This window comes from Eumetopias jubatus, unplaced genomic scaffold (assembly GCF_037043125.1).
Source record: "Eumetopias jubatus isolate StellerSeaLion01/CBP00866 unplaced genomic scaffold, mEumJub1_p1.0 scaffold_12, whole genome shotgun sequence".
Taxonomy (NCBI): Eukaryota; Metazoa; Chordata; class Mammalia; order Carnivora; family Otariidae; genus Eumetopias; species Eumetopias jubatus.
The window spans coordinates 91,504,878-91,525,686 of record NW_028274818.1 but is presented as its reverse complement, the minus strand read 5'-3'; positions in this window follow the sequence as shown (position 1 = coordinate 91,525,686).

The following is a 20,809-nucleotide window of genomic DNA, read 5'->3' as shown; positions in this document are numbered from 1 at the left end:
CTTGCTCCGTCCCAAGGGTCAGATATTTAACCAACTGTACCACCCAGGCACCTCTCTTTAATTAAATTTTTGAGAAAATGGTAAAACCACATAAAGTTGTACAACATAGACAATCCCTTATATATATATTTTTTTGAGACAGAGAGCGAGTGTGTGTGTGTGTGTGTGAGCTGGGGGTGAGGGGCAGAGGGAGAGGGAGAGAGAGAATCCCAAGCAGGCTCCACACTCAGCACAGAGCCCCACAAGGGTCTCCATCTCCCATCCCTGAGATCATGACCTGAGCTGAAATCAAGAGTGAGTTGCTTAACAGACTGAGCCATCTGAATGCCCTGATCCCATATATTCTTGATCCAGTTTCTCCCAGATACAACACCTTGTAAAACTCTAGTATAATAACAACTGGGCTGTTGACAGTGCCACAGTCAAGACAGAGAACACTTCCATCACACATAAATCCCTCAAGTTGCTCCTTCATAGTCACGTCCACTGTCTTCTCATTTCCTCCCCATCCTTAACCCCTGGCAACCATGAATCCATTCCCCACTTCTATAAATTTGTTCATTCAAGCATGTTATATAAATGGAATCTTTCATTTCATTGACTTTCTCTATTTGTTTTCTTTTTTTTTTTTAAGATTTTCTTTATTTATTTGACAGAGAGAGACACAACAAGAGAGGGAATATGAGCAATGAGAGTGGCAGGGGGAGAAGCAGGCTTCCCGCTGATCAGGGAGCCTGATGAGGGGCTCGATCCCAGGACCTGGAATCATGACCTGAGCCGAAGGCAGACCTTAACAACTGAGCCACCCAGGTGCCCCTGTTTTCTGTTTTTAATGTAATCCATTTCTGTTCTTATCTTTATTATTTCCTTTTTTCTTCTTGCTTTGGGTTTATTTTGCTTTTCTTTTTCTAAATTCTTGAGGTGGGAGTTTAGATTATTGATTTGAGTCTTCTCCTTTTTTCCCAAATGCATATTGCTGTAAGTTTCCCTCTTGGAGCTGCTTTAGCTGTTTCCCATAATCTTTGATGGGTTGGTTTTTCATTTTCATTCTACTCAACTAATTTTTATTTCTCCCAAGACTTCCTCTTTGACCTATGGCTTATTTAGAATTGTACTGTTTCCTTTCCAATTGTTTGGAAGTTTTCTATTATCTTTCTGTTACTGATTTCCAGCTTGATTCCCTTGTGATCAGAAAATATATCCTGTGGTTACTCGACTACCTTTTTTAAATTCCATTTTGATGTATCTGTCATGTTTTTGAGTATCTCTTTGTGTGGCTTTTTTAGTGATTGCTCTAGGTAATAACTTTTATGTAAATAAATTATCACAGTTTACCAATTCAAATAAAATCTTAATCCCTTTTATTACGTCTCTTTACCTTCCCCTCATAATATAGTCATCTTAAATATTTCCTTTACATACACTGAAAACCACATCAGTGTTGTAGTTCTTTCTTCCACCATCAAATATAATTTAGGAAACTCTAGAGGTAAAGGATATTGTATTATATTCACCCATATTTTTGCTTACCATGTTCTTTCTTCCTTCCTGATGTTCCAAGACTTTTTTTTTTTTCTTTTCTGTTTAGAGACCTTCTGTTAGCCATTCTTTTTTAGGTAGATCGGCTGGCAACACTCTTAGCTTTCCTTCATCTGAGAATGTCTTAATTTCTCCTTCATTCCCGAACAGCATTTTCACTAGATAAGATTCGGAATTGACAATCCTTTTCTTTAAGCTTGAAAGAAAAAGTGCCATTTCCTTTTTTGGTCTCCCTGCCTCATGGGAAATCTTCTGTGATTCAAATTCTTTTCCCCTATAGAATAAAGGGGGCATTTCTGTCTGGTTGCTTTCAAGATTTTTTTCTTTGTTTTTAGCTTTCAGAAATTTGACTGTGATTTTTCTTGATGTGAATTTTTTTGGATTTGTCCTGTTTGGGCCTCACTCAGGTTCTTGAATCTCTAGGTTTAGTCCTTTGTCAAATTTAAGAAGTTTTCAGCCATTATTTCTTTCAGTGATTTTTTTTTTCAGCCCCACCTCTTTCTCCTTTCCTTCTGGGACTCTGATGACATGGATTAGCTCCTCTGTCAAAGGCCCACAAGCCCTTGAGGACCTGCTCACTCTGTCTGTCAATTTTCTTTCTAAGATTTGGTATTTCCCCTTGTTCTATCCTTCACCTCACTGACTCCTTCTTCTGTCCTCTCCATTTTGTTGTTGAGCCCATTCATTGGGCTTTTCTTTCAATGACCCATCTTTTTCCATTCTAAAATTTCTATTTACTTCTTTAGAGCTTCTCTTCTTCTTCGTGTGTTTTCAGCATGTTTGTAATTGCTCTTGGGAGCATTTTTTTTTAATGATGACTACTTTAAAATCTTTGTCAGATAATTCCAACCTCTCTGTCATTCTCATGCTAGCATTGACTGTCTTTTTTTTTTCATTCAAGTTGACATTTTCTTTGTTCTATAATTCAATTCATAAGTGACTTGAATTGAAACCTGGACATTTTGCGGTTTATGTTATGAGACTTTGAAACTTATTTCAACTTTCTGCATTAGCTGGATTTCTGCAACACAGCTCGAGCAGGGGATGGGGCTCACTGCCTCATTAGTCCTGGGTTGAGGCATAAGTCCAGGTTCCTCACTGAGTGTCTGTGGATACCCAAGTAGGGGAGGACCAGACCTCTGCTGGCATCTCCCTGGTGGGTAGGGGTCATTGTGCTTTGTTGCTGCTTCCCATGTGGCCTCCAGTGATGCCACAGGGTATAGCCTCAATGCTGGGTAATGGTGAAAGTCCTGATGCCAGGAGTGAGGGACTCTTCATTACTACTGGATGGGGTGAAATTCCAGGCTCCCAGTGTGGTCTTCCCTATCATAGCCATGGAGGAGTCACTGTGACTGCCTGGCAAGGGCAAGGGTAGATGTGCAGCTTCCCCACTCAGCCTTTGCCAGCTTGGATGGGGGTGGGGCTATAGCTTTCCCTGTGGAGTCTGGCTAAAGTAAAGCAGTTACTGTCTAAAAGTTGCCTGTTTTTTTAGATTAGCCCTTCCATGGCCCTTTGACTACAGAGAGGGCTTTTGGTGGGCTTTTCTTCTCCTGGATCCCTTGATGTCTCTAGATTGCTGACTTCTCAAGCCCCATACCTGACATATGAGTCATAAAGAAACAAAAGCAAAAATAAAAATTGGGACCTCTTCGAGGCACCTGGGTGGCTCATTTGGTCTGCCTTCAGCTCAGGTCAGGATCCCAGGGTCCTGGGATCAAGCCCCATGTTGGGCTCCCTGCTCAGCTGGAAGCTTGATTCTGCCCACTCTGCCTGCTTGTGCTCTGTGTGTGTGTGTGTGTCAAATAAATGGGACCAAAAAAATGGGACCTCATCTAGTCAAGGTACCTAGCCAGTCTATCTAGGTTTTTGGCTGTGTATAGTGGAGGGCATAGGAAAAGTTGGAGCTATTCCATCTTCTCAAAAATATAAGTCCTTATAACCTTTTGCTTTTATTTTTTTATTATGTTCAGTTAGCCAGCATATAGTACATCATAAGTCTTTGATGTAGCGTTCAACAATTCATTAGTTGCGTATAACACCCAGTGCTCATCACCACATGTGCCCTCCTTAATACCCATCATCCAGTTACCCCACCCCCCCACCCCCTCCCTCTGTAACCCTCAGTTTGTTTCCCGGAGTCCAGAGTCTCTCATGGTTTGTCTCCCTTTCTGATTTCTTCCTGTTCAGTTTTCCCTCCCTTCCCCTGTATAACCTTTTAAATGAAGAACTAACTCAAATTCTTAAATGATCCGGTCCCTACTTACCTTTTTCAATCTTATTCTCCACTCCCCTTGACACATACATTACACTCTCCATTCAAACAAAACTATTTTCTCATCGGTGGGGACTGGATTTTCATTCACATTCTATCACTTTCTTTGGATAAGTTGCTCAGGCCATTTGTGCCTCAGTTTCCTCACCTATAATGTGAGGTAAATAATACTGTATATATCTTAGGGTTGTTGTTTTGAAAACAAGGGTAGTCATCCCTATAGAGTAACTAATGTGTCTGGTATCCGATAACATTCAATGTGGATGAGTTATTGTTACTATCAGGCTTTCCTTCCTCCATAGCCTTGTTCCTTCTGCCTCCACACCCTCCCACTTCCAAATCTAACACAATCTGTACATACCAGCTCCAGTGCCACCTTTTCTGTGAAGCCTTCCTGTATTCTCCCAACTACAAGTGGTCATGCTCTCCTGTGAAACATATGGAACATTTTCTATCTTCCTTTCAGAGTTAATTTCTTCTCCAATATCCTCCTGGGCTTTCTTTAAGGTAAAGACTATACTATACTCAACCTTAAATATACATATTTCTACCTTATTATAAAGACTAATGTTGAGTGAAAGAATTATTGATTAATTATATGGAAAAAGAGGGGGACAATCTATTCAGTGCTAGGTGCCTGGAGTAGACAGAATAATGGTTCCCACCCTAGTCCCCAGGACCTGGGAAAATTTTACCATTCATGGCAAAAGGGACTTTGCAGATATAATTAAATTGAGGATTTCGGATGGGGAGATTGTCCTGAATTATGTGGGTGGGCCCAATGTAATCCCAAGGGTCCTTATAAGCAAAAAAGGGAGACAATGAAAGCAGAGGTTGAAGTTGATAGAGTGATTGGCAGATGGAAAAGGGAAGAGATTCATCTGCCAAAGGACCGACAGCCTCTAGAAGCTGCAAAGTCAAGGACACAGATTCTCTCTTAGGGCTTCCAGACAGAACACAGCTCTGCCAACACCTTGATTTCAGCCCAGTGAGACCCATTTTGGATTTCTGGCTTCCAGAATTGTAAGATAATACATTTATGTTATTTTAAGCCACCAAGTTTCTGGTCATTTGTTATAGCCACAATAGGACGCTAATACAGTGCACGTTGCTAACACTTAATAGGCACGTTCTTTCACAAGATTATGATAAAGAATGAATGCATTCATTTATTTGTTAATTTATTCAGCAGTTATTGCCTACCTACTATGTGCTCGGCACAGTCCTAAGTGTGGAAAGGTGACAGGGTAGGGAGATTTAAACATGAATTGAAAGCTGGCTCTGCCCTCGGGACACACTAAGGAGGCACTGTGTCCACGGACATTGGTCACACGATACAATGATTATCTATGTACACAGAGTAGTGGAGGCGACCAACAGTCTTTATATGCAAAGGAAGAATTCATCTTTGCCCAATCCTAACTTGTTCCATTGTAGAATATTCTGCTTGCAGACTGATTTAAACCAGAGTTGAAAGGCCTTTCAGAACATGTTCTAGTACTGTGACCACAAAACCTACAATAATGCATCAGAGCAACGGTACATCTCCTACCTGTGTCCAATCCTGATGCCACCATTTACTGTCTATGTAACCTTGAGCATAGGATATGAAGTTGGTATAGGAGCACTTGCTTTTTACGGTTGTTATGAAGATGAAATGCATGAATTTGTGTAAACACTTAGAATAGTACATGACCTGTGGAATGTATGAAATTGCTAAATTAAAAACAAAAAAATCTTGAGTCTAACTCCAAATCAGAATTTCTGGAAGCAGTGCTTGAAAATCCTTGTTTTAATCTCATGCATACTCAAAATAGGGAGCTGTTGCACTAGCCTACCCCACCCCTCAGAGTAAGCCAATCATTCTGCCATGCACATGCTTTTTTTGTTTTTGTTTTCTACAGAAAGGCTTTATGAAGATTATGCTGTCAACATTTTCCTTCCCATACTCATAAATTTTCTTAAAAGTTATCTCAAACTTCATTGAATTTACTCTTTTTAAGTGCTTAAAGTTAGTGCTTTATAGGGAAAAATCAATGAGCATTATCCATATGTTTACTGTATATACACTCATACATTCATTCATTCATGCATCCGTCAGCTATTTAAGGAATCATACCCTGTGCCAGATAGGTATGTGTTGGAATTACATTCCTTTCTGGAAGAGGCAAGGGCTTTAGTAGCAAATAGAAGTCAACCAATCAAATGTACATGTGAAGGGTATAGAGGAAAATGATATTCCAGGCAGGCATTCAGAAAACCCTCCAGTCTCAACTGTCTCTGCTTTGGGAGAAGAGAAAAATTGTACTTTATACCTTGATTCAGCAGCTGCAGGGCAGGGCACAATGAGGCCCCTCTCATCAATGCAACAGTGGCCAGTACCTAAGGGAACAGAAATTGGACATCAAAGTCCATTCATGGGGCAAGGAGTTGCTGAGCAGAGAAGACAGAAGTAACAGGAGGCAGCAGGACAGAGTTCGGGGAGTCACAGTGGTGTGCCAAAGTGGCTAGCATCCCGGGGCTGGGAGCCAGATCCGACTCTGGTACCTACTGGCTGTGTGAACTTGGGTGGCTCCCCAGCAAAACACAGATATATAGTCATTATAGTAAAATATAATACAAGTAAAACTGTACTTCCCTGAAGGGATCTGGCAGGCTGACTGACATAATGCTTATCAATGTTTATCAGCACAACACTCAGCACATGCTTCTTAAAAAACAAAGTAGTTGTTGATATTGGTGGGTTTGGGGTTGATAATGGTAGAGCTGGGTATTTTCATTTCTGTTTTGTTTTGATTTATTATCAAAGTAATAAATGTAACACAAGTTCATTTACAGGTAAGAAAATACCAAATTCCTTCACCTGACCACCTGAGGCATCTCTGCAGCACACCTAGGACTCCACCGGCAGCTAAACACCAATCATGCAGACAAATGAGGCCTCCGTGATGGGCTCATGGAGACTCTGAAGTCTCTTGAACCCATTCTTCCCTCTCTCCTGTCCTAGGAGGACGGAGAGGCTTAAATACAACCCTCATGATGGGACTTATTTAGGAAGTAATTGTCCTTCCACTCCGGTCCCTGATCCTGGTTCATGGAAGAAGAGCTTCCAGGGATTGAGTAGAATGCGAAGACACTATTTGACGTGTCTCCATCAAGCATTGAGCACAAGGCAAGCCTTTTCCTGTCTGGTCCTGGAGGATGCATAAGCCCTTTTTAGAGCTCTATAAACACCAGCAGTTTATAAACTGGGGCCTCGGAGGCTGCAGAGTGCCCTCATTCCCCACTCCACATCTGCACCATTCTGTTGGCACCATACCTAGACCAAACACGAAATCACACTAGGGCAGCAAAATGCTTTTTTTTTTTTTAATTATTTTTTGATGTAGTGTTCCATGATTCATTGTTTGTGTATAACACCCATTGCTCCATTCAAAACGTGCCCTCTATAATACCCATCACGAGGCTAACCCATCCCCCCACCATCTCCCCTCTAGAAGCTTCAGTTTGTTTCTCAGAGTCCAGAGTCTCTCATCGTTCATCTATCCCTCCGATTTCCTCACTTTCATTTTTCCCTTCCTACTATCTTCTTCTTTTTTTTTTTTTTTTAACATATACTGTATTATTTGTTTCAGAGGTACAGGTCTGTGATTCATCTGTCTTACACAATTCACAGCACTCACAATAGTATATGGTGTATACCCTCCCCATTTTCTATCACCCAGCCACCCCATCCCTCCCACCCCCCCACCATTCCAGCAATCCTCAGTTTGTTTCCTGAGATTAAGAATTCTTCATATCAGTGAGATCATATGATACGTGTCTTTCTCTGACTGACTTATTTTGCTTAGCGTAATACCCTCTAGTTCCAACCATGTCATTGCAAATGGCAAGATTTCATTTTTTTTTTTTGATGGCTGGATAATATTCCATTGCATATATATACCACTTCTTCTTTATCCATTCATCTGTCAATGGACACCTTGGCTCTTTCCATAGTTTGGCTATTGTGGACATTGCTACTATAAACATTGGGGTGCACATACCCCTTCGGATCACTACACTTGTATCTTTGGGGTAAATACCCAGTCGTGCAATTGCTGGGTCGTATGGTAGCTCTATTTCTCCATACTGTTTTCCAGAGTGGCTACACCAGCTTGCATTCCCACCAGCAGTGTAGGAGGGTGCCCCGTTCTCTGCATCCTCGCCAACATCTGTTGTTTCTTGACTTGTTAATTTTAGCCATTCTGACGGGTGTCAGGTAGTATCTCACTGAGGTTTTGATTTGGGTTTCCCTAATGCTGAGCGATGTTGAGCACTTTTTCATGTGTCTGTTGGCCATTTGGATGTCTTCTTTGGAAAAATGTCTGTTCATGTCTTCTGCCCATTTCTTGATTGGATTATTTGTTCTTTGGGTGTTGAGTTTGATAAGTTCTTTATAGATTTTGGATACTAGCCCTTTATCTGATATGTCATTTGCAAATATCTTCTCCCATTCTTTCGGTTGTCTTTTATTTTGTTGACTGTTTCTTTTGCTGTGCAAAAGCTTTTTATCTTGATGAAGTCCCAGTAGTTCATTTTGCCCTTGCTTCTCTTGCCTTTGGCGATGGTTCTAGGAAGAAGCTGCTGCCGCTGAGGTCAAAGAGGTTGCTGCCTGTGTTCTCCTCAAGGATTTTGATGGACTCCTGTCTCACACTTAGATCTTTCAACAATTTTGAGTCTATTTTTGTGTGTGGTGTAAGGAAATGGTCCAGGTTCATTCTTCTGCATGTAGCTGTCCAATTTTCCCAACACCATTTGTTGAAGACACTGTCTTTTTTCAACTGGACATTCTTGCCTGCTTTGTGGAAGAGTAGTTAACCATAGAGTTGAGGGTCCATTTTGGGGCTCTTTATTCTGTTCCATTGATCTATGTGTCTGTTTTTGTGCCAGTACCATGCTGTCTTGATGATTAGAGCTTTGTAATACAGCTTGAAGTCTAGAATTGTGATGCCGCCAGCTTTGCATTTCTTTTTCAACATTCTTCTGGCTATTCAGGGTCTTTTTTGGTTCCATACAAATTTTAGGGTTATTTGTTTATTTCCTTGAAAAAAGTTGATGGTATTTTGATAGGGATTGCTTTAAATATGTAGATTGCTCTGGGTAGCATTGACATCTTCACAATATTTGTTCTTATCCATGAGCATGGAACGTTTTTCCATTTCTTTGTGTCTTCCTCAATTACTTTCATGAGTATTTTATAGTTTTCTGAGTACAGATTCTTTGCCTCTTTGGTTAGACTTATTCCTAGGTATTTTATGGTTTTGGGCGCAATTGTAAATGGGATTGATGCCTTAATTTCTCTTTCTCTGTCTTGCTGGTCTTTAGGAATGCCACTGATTTCTGTGCATTGATTTTATATCCTGCCACGTTCCTGAATACCTGTAGGTATTCTAGCAGTTTTGGGGTGGAGTCTTTTGGGTTTTCCAAATAAAGTATCATATCACCTGCAAACAGTGAGAGTTTGACTTCTTTGTTGATTCGGATGCATTTTATTTATTTTTGTTGTCTGATTGCTGTGACTAGGACTTCTAGTACTATGTTGAATAGCAGTGGTGAGAGTGGACATCCCTGCCAAGTCCCTGACCTTAGGGGGAAAGTGCAGGTTTTCCCCATTAAGATTAATATTCACTATGGGTTTTTCATAGATGGCTTTTATGATATTGAGGTATATACGCTCTATCCCTGTACGCTGAAGAGTTTTGATCAAGAAAGGATGCTGTACTTTGTCAAATGCTTTTTTCTGCATCTATTGAGAGGATCATATGGTTCTTCTTCTTTCTTTTGTTAATGTATTCTATCACACTGGTTGATTTGAGGATGTTGAACCAAACTTGCAGCCCAAGGATAAATCCCACTTGGTCATGGTGAATAATCTTTTTAATGTACTGTTGGATTCTATTGGCTAGTATTTTGGTGAGAATTTTTGCATCCAGTTCAACAGGGATATTGGTCTGTAATTCTCCTTTTTGATGGGGTCTTTCTCTAATGTTAGGATCAAGGTAATGGTGGCCTCATAAAATGAGTTTGGACATTTTCCTTCCATTTCTATTTTTTGGAACAGTTTCAGGAGAATAGGTATTAATTCTTCTTGAAATGTTTTGTAGAATTCCCCTGGGAAGCCATCTGGCCCTGGGCTCTTGTTTGTTGGGAGATTTTTGATGACTGCTTCAATTTCCTTAGTGGTTATAGGTCTGTTCAGGTTTTCTATTTCTTCCTGGTTCAATTTTGGTAGTTGATACATCTCTAGGAATGCACCCATTTCTTCCAGATTATATAATTTGCTGGCATATAGTTGTTCATAACATGTTCTTTTAATTTTTTGTATTTCTTTGGTGTTGGTTGTGATCTCTCCTCTTTCATTCATGATTTTACTTATTTGGGTCATTTTTCTTTTCTTTTTGATCAGTCTGGCCAGGGGTTTATCAATCTTGTTAATTCTTTCAAAGAACCAGTTCCTAGTTTCATTAATCTGTTCTACTGTTCTTTTGATTTCTATTTCATTGATTTCTGCTCTGATCTTTATTTCTCTTCTCCTGCTGGGTTTAGGTTTGATTTGCTGTTCTTTCTCTAGTTCCTTTACGTGTAAGGTTAGGTTGTGTATTAGAGACCTTTCTTGTTTCTTGAGAAAGGCTTGTATTGCTATATACTTTCCTCTCAGGATTGCCTTTGCTGTATCCCAAAGATTTTGAACAGTTGTTTTTCATTTATATTTGTTTCCATGAATTTTTAAAATTCTTCTTTAATTTCCTGGTTGACTCATTCATTCTTTAGTAAGATGCTCTTTAGCGTCCATGTATTTGAGTTCTTTCCGACTTTCCTCTTGTGATTGAGTTCTAGTTTCAAAGCATTGTTGTCTGCAAATATGCAGGGAATAATCCCAATCTTTTGGTACCGGTTGAGACCTGATTTGTGACCTAGGATGTGATCTATTCTGGAGAATGTTCCATGGGCACTAGAGAAGAATGTGTATTCTGTTGCTTTGGGATAGAATGTTCTGAATATATCTGTGAAGTCCATTTGGTCCAGTGTTTCATTTAAAGTCTTTATTTCCTTGTTGATCTTTTGCTTCGATGATCTGTCCATTTCAGTGAGGGGGGTGTTAAAGTCCCCTAGTATGCCTATATTGTTGTCGATCTGTTTCTTTGATTTTTTTGTTAATTGGCTTATATAATTGATTGCTCCCATGTTAGGGGCATAGATATTTACAATCGTTAGATCGTCTTGTTGGATATACCCTTTAAGTAGGATATAGTGTCCTTCTTCATCTTTTATTATAGTCTTTGGTTTAAAATCTAATTTGTCTGATATAAGGATTGCCACCCCAGCTTTCTTTTGATGTCCATTAGCATGGTAAATTGTTTTCCACTTCTCACTTTCAATCTGGAGGTGTCTTTTGCATCTAAAATGAGTCTCTTGCAGACAGCATATCGATAGGTCTTGTTTTTTTTTATCCAATCTGATACCCTCTGTCTTTTGATTGGGGCATTTAGCCCATTTACATTCAGGATAACTATTGAAAGATATGAATTTAGTGTCATTGTATTGCCTGTAAGGTGACTGTGACTGTATATTGTCTGTGTTCCTTTCTGGTCTATGCTGCTTTTAGCCTCTCTCTTTGCTTAGAGGACCCCTTTCAATATTTCTTATGGGGCTCGTTTCATGTTTGCAAATTCCTTTAGTTTTTGTTTGTCCTGGAAGCTTTTTTCTCTCCTTCTATTTTCAATGACAGCCTAGGTGGATATAGTATTCTTGGCTGCATATTTTTCTCATTTAGTGCTCTGACGATATCATGCCAGTCCTTTCTGGCCTGCCAGGGCCCTGTGGATAGAGCTGTTGCCATTCTAATGTTTCTAACATTGTAGGTTACAGATCTCTTCTCCCAAGCTGCTTTCAGGATTTTCTCTTTGTCTCTGAGACTCATAAGTTTTTCTATTAGAAGTTAGGTTGTTGACCTACTTTTATTGATTTTGAGAGGGATTCTCTGTGCCTCCTGGATTTTGATGCATGTTTCCTTCTCCACATTAGGGAAGTTCTCTGCTATAGTTTGCTCCAATATACCTTTTGCCCCTTTCTCTCTTTCTTCTTCTTCTGGGATCCCAATTATCCTAATATTGTTTCATATTATGGTATCACTTATCTCTCGAATTCTGCCTTCCTGATACAGTAGTTGTTTCTCCTTTTCTCAGCTTCTTTATTCTCAATCATTTGGTCTTCTATATCACTAATTCTCTCTTCTACCTCATTTATCCTAGCAGTTAGAGCCTCCATTTTTTATTGCACCTCATTAATAGCCTTTTTATTTCAACTTGGTTAGATTTTAGTTCTTTTATTTCTCCAGAAAGGGTTTCTCTAGTATCCTCCATGCTTTTTTCAAGCCCAGCTAGTATCTTTTTAATCGTCATTCTGAACTCTAGTTCCGACACTAATGTCCATATTGATTAGGTCTCTGGCAGTCAGTACTGCCTCTTGTTCTTTTTTTTGAGGTGAGTTTTTCTGTCTTGTCATTTTGTCCAGAGAATAGATGAATGAGAGAACATAATGCTAAAAGGGTAACAATGACCCCAGAAAAATATACACTAAACAAATCAGAAGAGACCCAAAACCGGGGGGAAAGAAAAGGAAAGAAAGAATAAAGAAAAGAAGAAGAAGAAGAAAAAAAGGATATGATCAAATTGATCAGGCTGGTGAATAGATCAGTGCCACACACTAGATTTTGGGTGTATGTTGGTCTGTTAGAAGAAACTGCCTCCCAAAATTTTAAAGAAAGAAAAACTTACAGATGTAAAAAATAAAGGTAAATACGTTGAAGGGATGGAAAATGAATGTAAAGATGAAAATTATAAAAGATTTTATAAAAGGAATTGATAACAAGTTGGTTGAAAAAAGAAAGAAGAGAAATTCAAAAAAAGGGGGGGAGAGAATGTGAGACTAGATCAAAGAGATAGAACAAAGAGACTAGAACAAAGCCATACACTAGAGATTTAGGGTATAGTTTGGTCTGTTAGAAGAAACTGTATCCCAAAATTTTAAAGAGAGAAAAACTTATATATATACCAAAAATAAGGTTAACTACAATGAAGGGATAGAGTATGACTCTAGAAATGAAAAATAAAAAATATTTTTTAAAAAGGGGATTAATAAGATGCTGGTTGAAAAAGAGAAAAAGAAAAACTCAAGAAAATAGAAAAAGAAAAAAAGAAAATTAAAAAAATTAACTTTAAAAGACTAAAGAATCAGGGGGAAAAAAGCCATAAATTCTATGTGCTATATTCTCAAGCGCTGGAGTTCTGCAGTTCTCATTGATCGGTAAACTTGGTCTTGGCTGGCTGTTCTCAATGATCTTCTGGGGGAGGGGCCTGTTGCCATGGTTCCCAAATGTCTTTGCCAGGAGGCGGAATTGCCCCGCCCTCGCCGGTCTGGGCTAAGTAATCTTCTCCGGTTTGCTCTCAGGAGCTTTTGTTCCCTGCAAGCTTTCTATACAGCTTTGGATGACGAGAATGAAAATGGCGGCCTCCCAATCTCTGCCCCAGAGGAGCCGAGATCCCAGGGCCCTGCTCCTCAGTGCACCCCCAGAGAAAAGCAGTCAGTCATTCCTGTCTCCCCAGTCTCTGGCTGTACTCCGTGCTTACCCAGCCTGTGACTGAGCATTTCTATCTCTGGCCCACAACCCCGTGTGGAGTCTCCAAACCCAGCAGATCCCTGCAGCGGGCTCCCATGCCGCTCCTCCTGGGGGAGGAAGGGGAGTCTCCCCAGATCTGCTGCTTGTTGGGTCCCTGATGGAGGAGCAGTGGCCCAACTGTGCCGCAGATCACAGTTTATGGCAACCCCGAGCTGAGACCCCACTCCTCAGCTCCGTCTCTGCAACTGACTTCCCTGCTCTGATACCTGGGAGCTCTGCTGCACTCAGGCACCCCCGGTCTTTCTGTGACCCCGAGGGTCCTGAGACCACACTGTCCCAGCGAGGGTTCCACCCCCGCTTAGCCACTAGAGTGACGTCCCTCAGTGGAGCCGACTTCTAAAAGTTCTGATTTTGTGCTCCGCAGCTCTATCACTTGCCCAAAGCAGCCAACAGTGACCCCCTCCCCCCGCAGTCTATCTTCCCAAATATCGCCTCAGATTCACTTCTCTGCACATCCTACCTTCCAGAAAGTGGTCACTTTTCTGTCCATAGAGTTGCAGCTATTCTTTTCTTCAATCTCCTTTTGAGTTTGTAGGTGTTCAGAATGGTTTGCTACCTATCTAGCTGAATTCCTGGGACCAGACGAAATTCAGGTTTCCTACTCCTCCGCCATCTTGCTCCTCCTCCAGGGCAGCAAAATGCTCTTAACGAACTCATGCATCAACTCATCATTGAGCACCCACCAAATTCTGGTTTCATAATAGGTAAGTAGTGATGGATGGGAATCGACCAAAGGCAGTAACTCTTTCTAGAGGATAGCATTGACATATGTAAATATCATAGAGGAAGTGTAGTCTGAAGGTGAAGGTCAAGGACTTGAGCCAGAGCATTTCGTTCAAACTCTAGCCCAGCCTACTCAATATCAGGGTGATGACAACTCCACATGACCCATTTTCCTCATCTATAAACATGGGCCACATTATTATCATGAAATAAGAGTGTATATCTCACAAGGGTATTGTAAAGACCAAAGGAAGCTCCCTTTTGCATCTATATGTTTGACTTTCTAAAATGTATTATTGAAGTAGAGTTGGCATACGATGTTATATTAGTTTCAGGTGTACGGCATAGTGATTCAACATCCTGTACACTACTCAATGCTCACCATGTAGGTGTCATCACCATCTGTCACCCACACAACGTTATTACAGCCTTATTGATTATATTCCCTATGCTGTACTTTTTATTTCTGTGACTTATTTATTTTGTAACTGGAAGTTTGTACCTCTTAATCCCCTTCAGCTCTTTCACCCATCCCCTACCCACAACCCTGAAATCTTGCCATTTGCTACCTCATGGATGGACCTAGCAGGTATTAATGCTATGTGAAATAACTCGGACTGAGAAAGACAAGTACCATATGATTTCACCTACATATGGAAGCAAACAATTAAAAAAAAAACCAACAAGACAAAACAGACTCTTGAATACAGAGTACAGGCTTGATGTTTATATACTCTGCTCTGGAATGAGCTCTCCAGCAGCATTTCTCCTGTTTCCAAAAGTTTTAATAACACCCATTCCAGCAGTTTCCTGAGCGTCCAGCTTGGGGAAAAAGGAAAAAAGAGGGTGATGGATTACAGAAAGTAAGAAGAAAGAGCTCTTGGAGTCTATTAAGGAGTCCCCACATATAGCAAAGAAATAGGTATTTGGAAAAACAAGAAATCAATGTGCTGACTGAATCACTCAATTGGTTCACTCACTTATTAGTGGATAGCCTTGGCTCTTGGCATTTGAGAGGATAATGGATTTTTATTGCTTAATTCCCTGTAAGTGAAGAACTAGTGAATTGTAAAATCCTGTTGCTTAACATGTATCATTAAGTACTGAACTAGCAAAAAAAAAAAATCAATTCTAGGTTTGGTTGCTGATTAGCTTTTCTCAGGGAATTGAGACTAAAGTGCCTTTATTGTTCTTCTCTTTAATTCATAAAACACTGTGCTTGAAACACTTGAGCAAACATGTTTACCATCTTGGAGCTAAATTCCCACTCAGCGGCCAGGATCCTATAGACCCTTCATGGGCTCACTCATGACACAGTCCCAGTGGCTGCTCTGGGTGAGCCAGAGTTCTGGAGAAGATGTGCACATTCCAACTACTCTGGAGTGACTCCAGCTTGTTGAGGAGGGTGGTGTTCTTGGAGCCACAGCCTCCTGCCTTTCCTGGTCCCAATCAAGTGCACGTCCAACCACCCTAACCAGGCATTCAAGGCAATAGGACTCGTATCTCCATCTGCAGGTGGTGTCTACTTGGCCCCCAAAACCCTGCACTGCCATATTGGGAGCAGGTGTCTGATCCTTGGCCCCCATGGACTGCCTCTTCTAATGGCTATGGCAATCCAGCCTACTTGACTTGGTCAACTCTTGGCTTCTCATGCAGCCATTCTTGTCAAGCAAAGGCAGAAATCAGTATTTTTATGATATTGTTTCTTTTTACTCATTTACATTATTATAAAGTCTACTTCTCAACTAATAATTTTTCACAGTGATTACTGACCTTTTTAGAAAATACAGCGATGACGTGGGGCCAAACAAAATATACTGAAGGCCAAATTCAATCGGTTTTGTGACCTCTGAGTTAAGACCTCCTACAACCCCCATTTTTCTCTTCACCCACAGACTGTTCTCTATTCTTGAAACATCTTTTCTGTAAGTTTATTGGTTCATTTCATTTTCAAGAGATTCTACCCTTCCACATCTCTTTTAAAATTGTTTCCACGATTTTAAGTTAGTAGAGTCATATTGCTGCTCGTGCTAGTCTGTTCTAGAGAATCCTTCTCTTTCCTCCTTCCCTTTCTTTTCCGGAAAATATTTAAGTGCCAAGTATGCCCCAGGCACTGAGTTTGAAAGATGAGCCAGAACACAGACTTTGATTCTGAAGGACTCACTGACAAGTGAAATTGACAAACGTCTAAGGGTGTTACGATACAGCGTGGTAAGTGCCATAGCGTTGGAATCCAGAAAAGGGATCTTCAACTCTACCCTCAACCAAGCAGGGGCAGCTTCTCAGAGGAGGTGACACTTAAGGTGAATCTTGGCACATGGAAAGAAGAGGAAAACAAAGGCTGAGAAGAAGTTCAGGAAGAATGGACACATTTGGTAAGATTGTGAATTGGTCATGAGAAGATATGACGTAGACACTGGCACCCAGGAAACAAGGGAAATAGGCAGAGTCCAGCTTCATAAGAGCCTTGCTCTCCCCCACCGAGATTGTTCTTGATCCCGCCAGCAACAGGGGCTGTTTGTAGGTTCCTAAGCTGAGGATGAGCATGTTCTGTTTTGCTTTTAAGAAAGTTCTCTCTGGGGGCACCTGGGTGGCTCAGTCGTTAAGCATCTGCCTTCAGCTCAGGTCATGATCTCCGGGTCCTGGTATTGAGCCCCACATCAGGCTCCCTGCTCCATGGGGAGCATGTTTCTCCCTCTCCCACTCCCCCTGCTTGTGTTCCCTCGTGAGCTGTGTTTCTGTCAAATAAATAAATGAAACCTTTTAAGAAAAAGAAAGAAAGTTCCCTCTGGTCTACAGGCACACCACCCTGAACATGCCTGATCTCACTAGAAAGTTCCCTCTGGCAGCCACACGGAAGATGACTGAAGGATGGGAGAGAGGGGACAAGACAGGTCAATGAGGTAAGAAATAACAAGAGTGATCAGAACAGGGGCCACAGCGGCGGGGGTGGGGAGCAGGCAGCAGAGCTGAGATGAATTTAGGGGGGAGAGTCTCCTCACAGCCTGTCCTGTTTCCTGCCTGGATCATGGCAGTGGCCTCCTGAATGGCCTCCCTGCCTGCAGCCTTCTCCCCTCCAGTCTATCTTCCAACCACAGAGTCATTCTAACAGCCAACCACTTAAAGACTATTTACTCCCTATCACCCACCAGTGATTCTTGGGGAGGGAAGGGGGGTATTTTGTCCCCAAGGTGACACAAAACAATGTCTGGAGATAGTTTTAGTTTTTACAACTGGAAGGGCAGGGGTTGCTACTGCCTCCTGATGAGCATAGCCCAGGGCTGCTGATAGACATCCTCCAGTGCACAGCACAACCTCCTCTACAAAGACTTAGCTGGCCCCAAAGTCAAGAGTACTGAGATTAAGATACCCTGAACTTCGTATAAAATCCCAAACTGCCCTGGCTGCCAGGATACAGCCCCAGATCACTGCTTTCTCTCCAGCTTCACTGACATTTTAAGCAGTTTTATAAAAATACATATTTATATTTGTGCCTTTGCACATGCTTTGTGCTCTACCTGGAGTGCCTTTTATGTCCCTACCTGTTTACTTTTACTCTACCTTTTTACTCCTCCTCCTGAGGACATTCTTCTCTTCTTCCAAGGCCTATTCCCGATAGCATCCTCTGTGAGATTTTTCCAGGTCTCCCCTGGCAGTGCTCTTTTTTTTTTTCAATTTAAAAAAGTTAATTTTATTTCTATATGCTGGCAATGAACAAACTTAAAAATTATATTAATGGGGGGCGGAGCAAGATGGCGGAGGAGTAGGAGACCTGGATTTCATCTGGTCTCAGGAATTCAGCTGGATAGAAATCAAACCATTCTGAACACCTACAAACTCAACAGGAGATCAAAGAAAATAGCAGCAAATCTCTGAACAGAAAACCCACCACTTACTGGAAGGTAGGACGTGCGGAGAAGTGAATCCAAGGCGATATTCGGGAGGATAGATGGCGGGGGAGGGGGCCTCCGCCAGCCGCTTCTGGCAAGTGATAGAGCCGCGGAGCACAAAATCGGAACTTTTAGAAGTCAGCTCCGCTGAGGGACGTCGCTCCAGTGGCTAAGCAGGGGGTGGAAACCTCGCGGGACAGTGTGGTCTCAGAACCCTCGGGGTCACAGAAAGACCGGGGGTGCCTGAGTGTGGCAGAGCTCCCAGGTATTGGAGTGGGGAAGCCAGGTGCAGAGACAGAGCTGAGGAGCAGGCTCTCACTTGGGGTTGCCATAAACCGTGATCCGAGACACAGTCGGGCCACTGCTCCTCCAGCAGGGACCCAACAAGTGGCAGATCCAGGGAGACTCCCCTTCCTCCCCCAGGAAGAGTGGCGCAGGAGCACACCACAGGGATCTGCTGGGTTTGGAGACTCCACACGTGGTCGGGTGCCAGAGATAGAAACACTCGGTCACAGGCCGGGTGAGCACGGAGTGTGGCCGGAAACCGGGGACACGGGAATGACTGACTGCTTTTCTCTGGGGGCGCGCTGAGGAGTGGGGCCCTGAGTTCTCAGCTCCCCCAGGGCAGAGATTGGGAGGCCGCCATTTTCACTCTCATACTCCAAAGCCAAACAGAAAGCTTGCAGGGAACAAAAGCTCCCGAGAGCAAACCCAAGCAGATGACTTAGGCCGGACCCAGCAAGGGCAGGGCAATTCCGCCTCCAGCAAGGACATTTGGGAACCACGGCAACAGGCCCCTCACCCAGAAGATAAGCAAGAACAGCCAGCCAAGACCAAGTGTACTGATGAATGAGAACCGCGGAACTACAGCGCTAGGGGAACTGCACCTAGAATTCATGGCTTTTTTACCATGATTCTTTAGTCTTTCAAAGTTAATTTTTTTTAACTTTTTTTTTGAAATTTTCTTTTCCCTTTTTCAACCAACATCTTATCAATCCCATTAAAAAAAACATTTTTATTTTTCATTTTTAGACTCATATTCTATCCCATAATAGTAGTTATCCTCATTTTTGGCATATATATATATATATATATATAAGTTCTTCTCTCTTGAAAATTTTGAGATACAGTTTCTTCTAATAGATCAAAATATACCCTAAATCTCTAGTGTATGGCTTTGTTCTAGTCTCCTGCCTGATCACATTCTCTCCCCTTTTTTTTCCTCTCTTTATCTTTTTTTTAATCCTCTTCTTTCATTTTTCAAACAATTTCTTATCTTATCAATTCCTTTTATAAAATTTTTTACAATTTTCATCTTTACAGTTATATTCCATCCCTTCATCATATCAATCCTTATTTTTTACATCTGTAAGTTTTTCTTTCTTTAAAATTTTGGGAGGCACTTTCTTCTAACAGACCAAAATTAGCCCAAAATCTAGTGTGTGGCACTGATCTATGCACCAGCCTGATCATATTTGATCATATTCTGTTTTTTTTTTGTTTTGTTCTGTTTTTCTTTGTTTTTATCTTTTTATTTTTCTTTTTCTCTCTTTCCCTTTCTTTTCCCCTGGTTTCAGGTCTTTTCTGATTTGTTTAGAGTATATTTTCTGGGGATGTTGTTCCCCTGTTAGCATTTTGTCCTCTCATTCATCTATTCTCCTCTGGACAAAATGACAAAATGGAAAAAATCACCTCAAGAAAAAGAACAAAAGGTAGTACCGTCTGCCAGGGACCTACTCAATATGGATATTAGTACGATGTTGGACCTAGAGTTCAGAATCATGATTTTAAAGATACTAGCTGGGCTTGAAAAACGAATGGAAGTTATTAGATAAATCCTTCCTGGAGAAATAAAGAACAAAAATCTAACCAAGTCAAAAACAAAAAGGTTCTTAATGAAGTTCAATAAAAAATGGGGGCACTAACTGCTAGGATAAATGAGGGAGAACAGAGAATCAACGATATAGAAGACCAAATGATGGAAAGTAAGGAAGCTGAGAAAAAGAGAGATAAAAAACTACTGGATCACAAGGGCAGAATTCGAGAGATAAGCGATAAGATAAGATGAAACAATATTAGAATAATTGGGAGCCCAGAAGAAGAAGAAAGAGAGAGAGGGCCAGAAGGTATATTGGAGCAAATAATAGCAGAGAACTTCCCTAATGTGGGGAAGGAAACCAGCATCAAAATCCAGGAGGCACAGAGAACCCCTCTCAAAATCAATAAAAATAGGTCAACACCCCGACATCTAATAGTAAAACTTATGAGTCTCAGAGACAAACAGAAAATCCTGAAAGCAGCTCAGGAGAACAGATATGTAACCTACAATGGTAGAAATTTTAGACTGGCAACAGACCTAACACAGAGACCTGGCAGGCCAGAAAGGACTGGCATGATATCTTCAGAGGATTAAACGAGAAAAATATGCAGCCAAGAATACTATATCCACCTAGGCTGTCATTGAAAATAGAAGGAGAGATAAAGAGCTTCCAGGACAAACAAAAACTAAAGGAATTTCAAACATGAAACCAGCCCTACAAGAAATATTGAAAGAGCTCCTCTAAGCAAAAAGAGAGCCTAAAAGCAGCATAGATCAGAAAGGAACACAGACAATATACAGTCACAGTCACCTTACAGGCAACACAATGGCACTAAAGTCATATC